General features: G+C 48.9%; 1 protein-coding gene and 1 long non-coding RNA gene across 2 annotated transcripts in view; one reads left to right on the top strand and one right to left on the bottom strand.

The window, feature by feature from the left end:
* LOC135821079 (uncharacterized) overlaps positions 1 to 1077 on the bottom strand; it is a 73741-nt gene extending 72664 nt beyond the window's left edge. The window contains exon 1 of the mRNA XM_065334146.1: positions 765 to 1077. The gene's annotated coding sequence lies outside the window, so the exon portion shown is untranslated. The remainder of the gene's footprint in view (positions 1 to 764) is intronic.
* Positions 1078 to 3120: 2043 nt separating this feature from the next.
* Positions 3121 to 4141, top strand: LOC135821932 (uncharacterized). Its single transcript, XR_010554426.1, has 2 exons — positions 3121 to 3284; positions 3759 to 4141. It is a non-coding gene; the product is annotated as an uncharacterized LOC135821932 (long non-coding RNA).
* The last annotated feature ends 6687 nt before the right edge of the window (positions 4142 to 10828 follow it).

Below are 10828 nucleotides of genomic sequence, written 5' to 3'. Positions count from 1 at the left end.
CTCTCTCTCTCTCTCTCTCTCTCTCTCTCTCTCTCTCTCTCTCTCTCTCTCTCTCTCTCTCTCTCTCTCTCTCTCTCTCTCTCTCTCTCTCTCTCACTCTCTCTCTCTCTCTCTCTCTCTCTCTCTCTCTCTATCTATCTCTCTCTCTCTCTCCGTCCCTCCAGCCCTGCCTCCCTTGCCTCCTGTCAGTATCTGGACTGTTTCCGCTGCACCAAGAGCGTCCGGCTAGGGGCAGGTTTTTACTGTGCATAGAACTAAGTGCACAGTTCGGTATGTCACGAATGCATGGGACCTTCTGAAGACCACCTGCCTTCAACGACCGCTTTTGCTCGCACCATGGGGTTGTCGCACAGACCAGGTTTACCTGTCCCAGTTTCTATTATTCCTAGGCACGACACCGGTGAATGAAACTGCTGTGTGCCCCATTTCCACTCCTATTTTCGTATGACATGGAAAGCGAGGGTGCTCAATCCCTTTCCCTAGCCAGTATCCCTGTTTACCATGGTTTACCGTGCTCATTCGGCCATTGTGGACCGATATGCGTGTACCCCCGTGGCCGCCGTAGCAGCGGGTAGACCGTTGCAGTGCTTTATTATTATATTTGAGGATTTCCCGTTCAAGAATATTGATAACAAAATTATGCTAGTTACCAACCGGGCCGGATTCAATAACGCTGATCCCTAAGCTTGAAAAAGCGCACGGACATTTTCCGCAGAAGGCTGTGTCCCTACACAAACCAGCCAACGGCGAAAGCATAGCCTTACCTTTTCCGACGGACGTTATGGAGACCTGCTACGACAAAACTCTGTCGAATGCTCGCCAGCAATGCAGGCGAGACCAACGCTCCGCTGGAAGATTCCGCTCATGACAAATCTGCGTGCATGATCAGGGCTGGAGATAGCCCGGCAATGCAACAAACGCAAGGAATGAACTCTACATCGCGATGGGAGCCTTGACAAAGAAGAACAGTGTGAAGTATCTGCAAGACTACATAGGATACCTGCGAGGTGAGTGTTGCGAGACGAGAGGTGGAATTTCTCGCTCTTCAAATAATTATTTCCAACTCGTCGAATCGTCGGGCCAGCCTCGAACTTCCCGAACCTTATCGATCCTCGATCGGGTGCGCGTCACGTCGCCACCTCCGGCATGCATGTCTGCAGTGACTCTGCACCGCGCACCATGTACCACAGCATCAGCCGGACCGCCGACCTATGACGTCAATTTTGAACTCTGTCGCGCCGCGGCGGCGCCGACACCCGGTACGCGGTGGAATCCACCCGTTTTTGCAAGGAGTAGCGCCTCCATGATTATGCATATGCCCTAGGCCCTGGTACATGGTTTTTTCAATTATTTTTTGTATCTACTGACTCTGTACAAATCTGTAGTCCGTAGTCCACAAAAAATAATGATTAGGCCAAACTAAAGAAGGTGTGTGGTTCGACTAACATGGACATTTTTTTTACGGGCGGGCGGGCGGATTTTTTTTTTTAATATGTATAGATTATAGACCGGTTAGGAGGTCTATACAGGATATATAGACCGAGTAAAAGACCGAGGTCCCCCGAGGTCTTTTACGAGGTCTATATATCCTGTATAGACCAACTATGAGGTCTATAATCTATTTATCGTGTTCTCCACGCAATAGTTTCTCTTCATATACGACATATCCTTGTAATTCTAATATTATACTATAGCCTATACCGCATTGTACGGCATTGCAGGATCAAGGTCATTGTTTAAACTAGGTTCAGCATCGGTAGCACAGTGGCTGGGTGGTAAGGAAGAGTGACTGAGATTCACATGGTTGTGGGTTCAAATCCCATCTTGTGTGTTTCTGCTTTCTTCAAAAATTTCTTTTTCTAAGTTGGAGAGAAAATTTCTAAGTCCAAGAAATTCTAAGGAGTCAAATATAAGTAGTCAAATATATCGTGTATTTGACTAAGCAGTCAAATACGCGATATATTTGACCGCTTAGGTATCAGGGAAATTAGTGGGGTCAAATACTAAGAAGGCGATAAATATTTTTAGTACATGTAAATACACTGTATACGCGTATCGAGTAGACTCTACTACCAGCACAAGGCAGCAGTCGTACCACTCACTGCACTGCACTGCAGTACAACTACAAGTCAAGTCCAAAAGGAGCCGCCTGCGTCCGCAGACTCACGCCGCACAGCACGTAGACGTGGACGTGTTCAGTCCACGTACGTCAGTCACACGATAGCCCGCCGAAAAAAAGTTACGGTCGGGCTGAAATTGTACGGTCGGTCGGGTGAGTCGAACCACACACCTTCTTTAGTTTGGCCTTATGTACTTCAATCGTAGTTATCTCGGCACCAAACCACACTATTGCCGTGTGGGAACTACATAGGCCCAATGATATAAAGGCGAATGGACAAGCCGCATTTAGAAAAGAAAGGTCTGTTTTAATTTAAAGTGTCATGTCACTTTATCAGTCACGGTGTAGCCTGTAGATCTACGAAGTGTAGTAATAATGCCGGATCCATTCCGTGGATATCAGACACAGCTGCTGGACTTGAATCGGGCTTCCGATGTGGGTTTCCCTCTCGGGGCGTCCGTTATTTAGTCCTGTTTCGTGCCTTGGCCTGCTTGGGGCATGGCAGGACCGATTTCTATCTAAAAGCACACTTGCTCAGCGCATTCATGGCATCACTGAACCAGGGTCGCATTTTATCCGAAGGAGAATTGGGCACTGATTCCGATGAGCTATGTCTCGAGCCGATCAGAGAAGAGGAACTGTGTCAAATAATTTCATAAATAACACCTCCCATATTTGGAAATTGGCCTTGATGACGTGCGTACTGCTTGTACTAAGTTGTAGCTGTCACCATGTACCATGCTGTGCATGTTCAGCAGTGTAATTGAATGGAAGAAAACAATTACTTTGGTGTTTTGCAGCTCTGTTTCGTTCCCTGACGGTAACCAAATCTAGATGTAGGAAGGAATCTGTTGAGCAGGAGAGTGACACATGTCTTCCCGAAGGCTGTCCAGGCTGCAGTGGTGATGAAGAAGACACGATCATCACCCCGAGATCGATCGTAGCGAATTGGAAAACTCATGGTGAATTTGCTTCCACTCCAAGGCAATGTCGAGGTATGAAGGGTGCTTGTACTGCCTTCCAAAGTGAAGAGGAGATGAACATGGCTTTGCATAGCTGTTGTTCTATGCCAACTTACCTACTCTTGCTGGTACCGTAGTGCTATATTGCAAATTTCGTGGACGAACAACTCTAGTCACTAGTGGCTAGTGAGCAACACTAACAGGTGAGATTTTTCAATTCGACAAAAATTGTTTTTGTTTGAGAACTGACAGTGGCAGTCATTAGACTCAGTCTCTGCTGCTTCTTTCCCTTCATTGGTAGGGTTGTGCTTGAAGTAAAAATAAATAGAAAATGTGGAACAAAAATCTGATCATGTAATTCGAATTTGAACTTCAAAGTATGTGTACATCAAATCACAAAATGACTGTCAAGGTGGTGCTGTGCATTGAAAAAGACTGGGAGCTGGCAGCAATGGAAAGGGTAGAAACGAAACCAGTAATGCAGAGTATTCATAAGGTAGAGGGAGATGAAAACGGGAGAGGAGTAGTGAGCACTTCAGTTTGAAGTAGTGTCAATAGACAGCATCGTGTTGCATACGTTGTGAATATTGTGTGAATCTAATAATTGTCACGAAATTGATATCCAAAATTATTGTCCCCTGAGTAGTATTATGGTGTTCTCCTGCGTTTACATGCAGAGCCTTGACGTTGCTGGACGAGCGACAATATAAATTACATAAACATGTAGCTCGTGATGTGGGATGACTGCCGTATCGCATTGCCAACGCAAACCCATCCTGTGTCAGTGCAGCCATCCAGCAACTTGAACTCCCCGGACCAGATGCCGCTGCAGCTGAACACCATGCCGATGGAAAGCCAGGAGTTGATAGCGAAGCATTCTGGTCTGCACAGTACAAGGCAAAGAACAATTATGAATTATAATGCATTGTAATCTTTCCCACACTTCTTTGTAAAAACAAACAAACAGTGCCATTATCACAACACTTGATCAAGCATCTTGATGGAGGTATTTTCCATTGTGCTGGCTCAGCATCTGCACCAGGAAGACCATGTACACTTACACGTATCTTGTGTGTGTGTGTTCGTGCGTGTATGTTTGTGTATCTGTATGTGCACACGTGTGTGTGTGGGGGGGGGGGGGGGCACACACATGTGTATGGGTAGGAGTGTGTGTGTGGGGGGGGGGGGGGTACACGCACATGTGTATGGATGTGCGCGCTGCATGCGTGTGTCTGTGGGATGGGGTAAGGGTGCACGCACATGTGTACATGTGTGTGCGCAATACAGCATGTGTGTATGTGTTCGTTGAACACAGGGTGTACTCCTGATTACATAAACTTCGTGATCATTGTGATTTCATGTGCTTTGAAGTTGAACTTCGCAATACATGTACTGATGCTTGATTAGATTTATGTTCCACATGTTCTATTTATTTTATTTTACTTCAAGCACTTGTACTATTCAAGCACAACCCTACCAATGAAGGGAAAGAAGCAGCAGAGACTGAGTCTAATGACTGCCACTGTCAGTTCTCAAACAAAAACAATTTTTGTCGAATTGAAAAATCTCACCTGTTAGTGTTGCTCACTAGCCACTAGTGACTAGAGTTGTTCGTCCACGAAATTTGCAATATAGCACTACGGTACCAGCAAGAGTAGGTAAGTTGGCATAGAACAACAGCTATGCAAAGCCATGTTCATCTCCTCTTCACTTTGGAAGGCAGTACAAGCACCCTTCATACCTCGACATTGCCTTGGAGTGGAAGAAAATTCACCATGAGTTTTCCAATTCGCGACGATCGATCTCGGGGTGATGATCGTGTCTTCTTCATCACCACTGCAGCCTGGACAGCCTTCGGGAAGACATGTGTCACTCTCCTGCTCAACAGATTCCTTCCTACATCTAGATTTGGTTACCGTCAGGGAACGAAACAGAGCTGCAAAACACCAAAGTAATTGTTTTCTTCCATTCAATTACACTGCTGAACATGCACAGCATGGTGACAGCTAAGCAGTACGCACGTCATCAAGGCCAATTTCCAAATATGGGAGGTGTTATTTATGAAATTTGACACAGTTCCTCTTCTCTGATCGGCTCGAGACATAGCTCATCGGAATCAGTGCCCAATTCTCCTTCGGATAAGCCATACTTATTTTTGGCGTTCAGTTTCCCTATAAGATCAAGGCCTCGATTGTAGAGACCGCTACAAAAAAACCTGTAGACCACGGATTTTATCGTGAGCATCCAACTCCTGGGTCTGCAGTGCAGACTGCAGCTAGCGGCTAAGCCTTCGGCCTCGGCGGGATTTGCAGTGGTTTTTCGGGAAGGCCCGAGGGAGGGAGGGAGGGAGGGAGAGAGAGACAGAGACAGAGGGATAGAGATAGAGAGAGAGAGAGAAAGCGGACAGAGACAGAGATAGAGAAGTAACTGCATGTAGACCTACGATTTTAAGACCCGCTGACTCAGAGTCCGAGTCTCACTACACTACAGGACTCCTTGGCGGATAATGCCGGCAGAAAAATGGCTGAACTTTTAGTTTGGTACTTTTTCTGGTATGTTGCATGCATGTTGAGTACGTGGTTTGGGGGGATGAAGAAATGGAGCAGAATTCAAGGAAGTACCTGCCAAACGGTTTGTATGTTTCTGCCAAATATTTCACTGCTTTTCGAGCAGAATCAGCCAATCATTTTCGAACGTAGCCGCCAAGGGATACCTGACATGCACTACACACAGTACACACAGCACAGACTTCAGAAGGAGTCCTTCAAAAAAAATCGAACCGTGGCAACAACAGGAAGTGCGTGCGGACGCGGCGACGATCGGTTGCGATATCGATCATACAACAAAAAGCGTACATGTGCCATGCCATGCCACATGGGCATGTAGCTAGCTATGCCTGGGAAAAGCAATAGATCCTGCGCGGAAAACTTGGGCCGTGCAGCGCTGGGCCTAGCACCTGTGCCTGTGCCAGTGTTATGCCAACTTATGGTGCTCGACAAACTGCAGAATGTAGTGCCGGCTGCCGTTTTGATGGCTTGATCTCAGCAGGAATCGTCAAAATGCGGTCTTTCTTGACGACTCAATGCTTCTCACTGTTTGCAAATCGGAACCATTTTTTTGTCTGTGCCTCAGCTCTGTGCAGTCACTGACCGTCTGTAGTCTTGTAGAACGAGTCCTTGCCCTCGCGTTATCTTGTAATTTCCCGTCTATCTTCAGTCGAACCCACTGCCTTTAGCTCTGGCACTGGCCTGGCTGGTCTTGTACTTGTTTCGTCTTGGTATGCCAGAAAGTTTCAGCCCTCTGTTCAATAATTTTTATAATCATCGCTCACTGCGGAGGCCGAGGGGCGAGCTAGTGGAAGTAGTACTAGTACGCGTACTGCGGTAGTGGCTGCAGTGCAGGCTGGTTGGGATGCGCGACAGAGCAGGTGTATTGCGTGGTCTGTGCGCGGCGTATGGCTGCGGGTGTTCAGCTTACGCTCCCGGCACTGAGCCGCCGAGTCACAGGTGCTCAGAGTGCTCGCATGGCCCGTGTCAGCATGCTCAGCTGCAGCTCGGCGCGTGCAGGGCGGCGTCCTGCGCCTGTGCCGACTTCAAGGAGGTGGGAGGCGTGGAGGACGAGTGCTACTCCTGCATGCATTCACTCAACGACCATTGCAGGCCGCATGCCAGTGCGGCGGCTGGCCAAATGCCGCATGCAGCAGGTGGTGATGCTCCATCGGTAGTGCACGTACTCTCCCATCCAGTGAACCCGGCCACCGCCGTCATGATCCGCCGGCAATACGCCAGCAGCAGCAGCGGCGGTGAGGAGGAATCGCGACGACGGAGCCCACGTTTGCCCACCAGGTCAGCACAGCCGCGCCCGCGGGCCACGGGTAACACCGGCGCTACGCGCAGCAACAGTGCGAACCGTCTCGAAAAAACGCCAGTCACGTCACCGCAATTGGCGGCAGAAGCAACGAGTGCGCGCCATACCAATGAGTTGTCTGCGTGCAGCGCTCGCCAGGATGCACCTAGCGGCTACGGTAGTGCGGCTGTATCATCAAGCGGCCAACATGCACGGCTGGTGTCGGATCTGGAGCGAATTCGACCATTTGCCGATCCAGTCGCCACAACAACGGTGCACGATTCCCACGGCGGTCGCGACGGCAGCGCTAGCGACGCGCCCGTCACTAGCGGCTGGCGGGACCCGGAGTCGACTCGGCGTCCGGCCGAGTTGCGCCCGGAGCTTCCCAATATGGTTGTGGTGCTGCCGGAAGATCACGATGCTGCTACCATGGCAACTGGCGGCGCCGAGGCCCAGTCGGAGCGACTCAGCACCAGTCCAACTGCCCCGAGTCGCATCAGAAACGGCAGGTTTGACGTTGCCGGTGGCGATGACAACGACGACGACCAGCTGTTCGGCCATGAGCGGTACGCCGAAGAGGAGGAGGAAATCGTGATCACGTTAAACTCGGAGCAGCTGGAAAGTTCGTTCAACAGCACAGTGACGGCCGCCACCCCTCCGGACAACAGCAAGAAAACTGAAAGCGAGCTACTTCTGACCAAATCCAGTGCGCTTGATCTCGGGAAATCAAAGTCACAGGCAGCAACGCTGTCCGCTTCCAGTGAATCCAACTACCACAGCCGCCGGACGCTGCCGCATAAACGTTTGACTGCGCTAAATGAGGCGTCACGGGGCAGCAAGAATGCAGCCGAATCGGCCACAAGCCAGTGGAGGGTCGCCGCCAAGACACCGGGCAATGTCACCGCCAGAACTCCGTTGAAGCGCGCTAGCAAACAGCCCGGCCCGCCGCCAGACGCCGCGATCGGCAGCGGTGCAAAACTTAGCGCTAGGAGCAGCGTCAGCACACCCGTAGATAGGCTGCGATCTGCTCGCCTTCAATCGAACATTGCCGCCACAACGCCGAAAAGTACCAGCGGAAAAGCCGTGCGTCTTAGCCAGGTTGCCACCGCCAGCAGCAGAACCAACAGAACCAGAAGCATCAGCACCAGCGGAGGCGGCAGCATCGACAGCAGCAACAGAACTGACATGACCAGAAGCAGCAGCAACAGAACCAACATGACCAGAAGCAGCACCAACAGAACCAACAGGACCAGAAACACCAGCAGCAGCAGTGACAGCAGCAGTGGCGGCGGCAGCAGCAGAACCTACCGCACCAGAAACTCCGCCAGCAGCCGCCGTGCTTCAAAGAGCTCAGTCATGTCCCCAGCCCCATCATACTCTCGGTCTACTTGCGGCAATTGTCCGGGATGCAGAGTTCAGGATGACTGTGGAAAGTGTAACTTTTGTAAGGATAAACCAAAGTTTGGTGGGGCGGGACGTTGGCATAAGAAGTGTCGCCGTCGCATTTGTGAGCAGTCAGCGCAGGGGAAAGCTTTGCGCGGAGCAAAGTAATGCCTCAAGCGTCGCACTGTTCTATGTGTGTGTGCACGTGTGTGTGTGTGTGTGTGTGCACGTGTGTGTGTGTGCACGTGTGTGTGTGCACGTGCGTGTGCGTGCGTGTGTGTGCATGTGTGTGTGTGCATGTGCGTGTATGTGTGCAGGCAGCAAAGTGGATCATCTAGACACATGCTGTATAGTGGTATGACAGCGATCCAATCTGGATTGCTGCGCTGTACCGAACGCTTCCATCACTCAACCTGCGTGTATAGTCTCCATGCTTCCACTCAACGAAAGAAAATAATATATCCGAAGAAAAAAGCGTGAATCGGCGTGCTGTGCGTTTGTGTGCACTCAAAGCTCTCATCCAACTTCCGCTGGCGTCATGTTCACGCTCCTTGATCCGTGCGTGACTGTGACAAATCCATCGTGCCGCCAGAAAACAATAATCCGACATTTGAGAGTACCAATATGACCGACATATTATAGCCCCACGGTCTTATTTTTCTTAGTAGTGGTTTTTTGGTTTTCGTTGAAATGGTGTGCATAGTTTATCTCAATACCGTTCGTGCGTGCTGCCAACGTTTTACGTACCTGTTCTAGTCTATGTGTTATGCCTGTGTTGATTCCCACTCGTCGTAAAGTATACGACAACAACGAAATGGCTCCGTGTGCACGAATGAGTCATGAATGCAAACGCATACCACCGCACTCCACCATAACGGTGCTTGTTGGTCCTATACGCTGGAAGATTTTAGTTTTTTATTTCATTCGATAGCGTGGTGGCGTTAGTTTTTGGTTTTTTTTATCTTGCCCAAACGTGTTCTAGTCGCATTTTGTGTGTGCCTGATCCGCTCGCCCATGCGTGCGTTTGTCTGTCTGTGACTCTGTGTGTGTGTGTATGTGTGTGTGTGTGTGTGTGTGTGTGTGTATGTGTGTGTGTGTGTGTGTGTCTATACTTGTGTATCCGTGTGTCTGTGTGTTATCTTTTACCCAATTTGCGCATGGTGTGGGCATGCCAGTCCGCTCGATCTTGCAATCAACGAATATCGTGCCCGTCTGTTCTATTTTCCAATTCACAAACTGTCTGTGAACAGCTCCAACTATGTCTTGTCGTATTTTGAAAATAACCGGCTTATATTTTGCGTGAAAGAAAGAATATACCTCAATTTCACCACCAGAAGATGTTTTCTTTTGTTTTGCTATATTTCAGAGCAGTTTAGCTCGGGTTGTGCTGTGTGTCGAGGGATATACTGTAAACCGCCCAATATTCGCGTCACTAAATTTTCGCGATTTCTTAGAACCAGCAAGTTTGCGATGGTAAAAGTTCGCGAAACACTGGGGCCACTTACATCCACCCACTGTTGAAGTTAGATTTCACGATGGGTAATATTCGCGTTACTCTCTTCTTGCGGAAATAGCGAACATTAATCCTTCGCGAATATTAGGCAGTTTGCAGTAATGGCTTTTGTTTAGCTCTGTTTTTGGACAGCGTGGCTTGGGTACTTGTTTTAGAGAGTTGAGCTGTGTTTCACCGGATTTAGCTGTGTTTCACTGGATTTAGCTGTGTGTCACTGGATTTAGCTGTGTTTCACTGGATTTAGCTGTGTTTCACTGGATTTAGCTGTGTTTCACTGGATTTAGCTGTGTTTCACTGGATTTAGCTGTGTTTCACCGGATTTAGCTGTGTTTCACCGGATTTAGCTGTGTTTCACCGGATTTAGCTGTGTTTGGGACGGTTTAGCTTTGGCATGGCTGTGTTCTTTTGGGGTTTAGCTTGCCATGGATTTTATGCTCTTGTTTTCTACTGGAAGCCTGGTTGGGGAATGCCGCACAGCTGCGATTCGAAGCAAGGTTATGGGGTCGGGTTGTGTACTGGGTGGGTTTATAGTTATTAGGCAAATCATTGCTCAATATTATGTGAATCAAGATCAAGCTCTATAACTAGAGGTGTCCTGCGTGAAAGTGTGAGAACCACTTTCCGTCCATAACTCTTTCGGGTGTTTCTGGCACAAATAGCGCGCTGTTGGGGATAACACATCAGTGCACGCGCTGCTAGCACATATCTGGCCCTAGCGACATTAATTAGCTTACTGCAAAACCGGAAAATTTCGGTGGAGTTTTATTGTCGGTAACTTCGGTACAGGTAATTTTTACCTAAAATAAAGTGCGACATAAAATTCAACCATGCCATGCCACACAATGTGCAACATGCATTTTTGGATCTGAAAAACTGGTTTACCGAAAAATTCGCGGTACTGAACCGTTGATTTTCGGGGGAAATTCCCGGCGGAAATACCGATGATATTACACCACCAAAAATTCCTGGTTTTACAGTAATATATCTGTATCAGTTATGCAGCCA

The sequence above is a fragment of the Sycon ciliatum genome, chromosome 7 (assembly GCF_964019385.1).
Source record: "Sycon ciliatum chromosome 7, ocSycCili1.1, whole genome shotgun sequence".
Lineage (NCBI taxonomy): Eukaryota > Metazoa > Porifera > Calcarea > Leucosolenida > Sycettidae > Sycon > Sycon ciliatum.
Note: the sequence above shows the minus strand (reverse complement) of the source record. Positions and strands in the feature narration are given on the sequence as shown.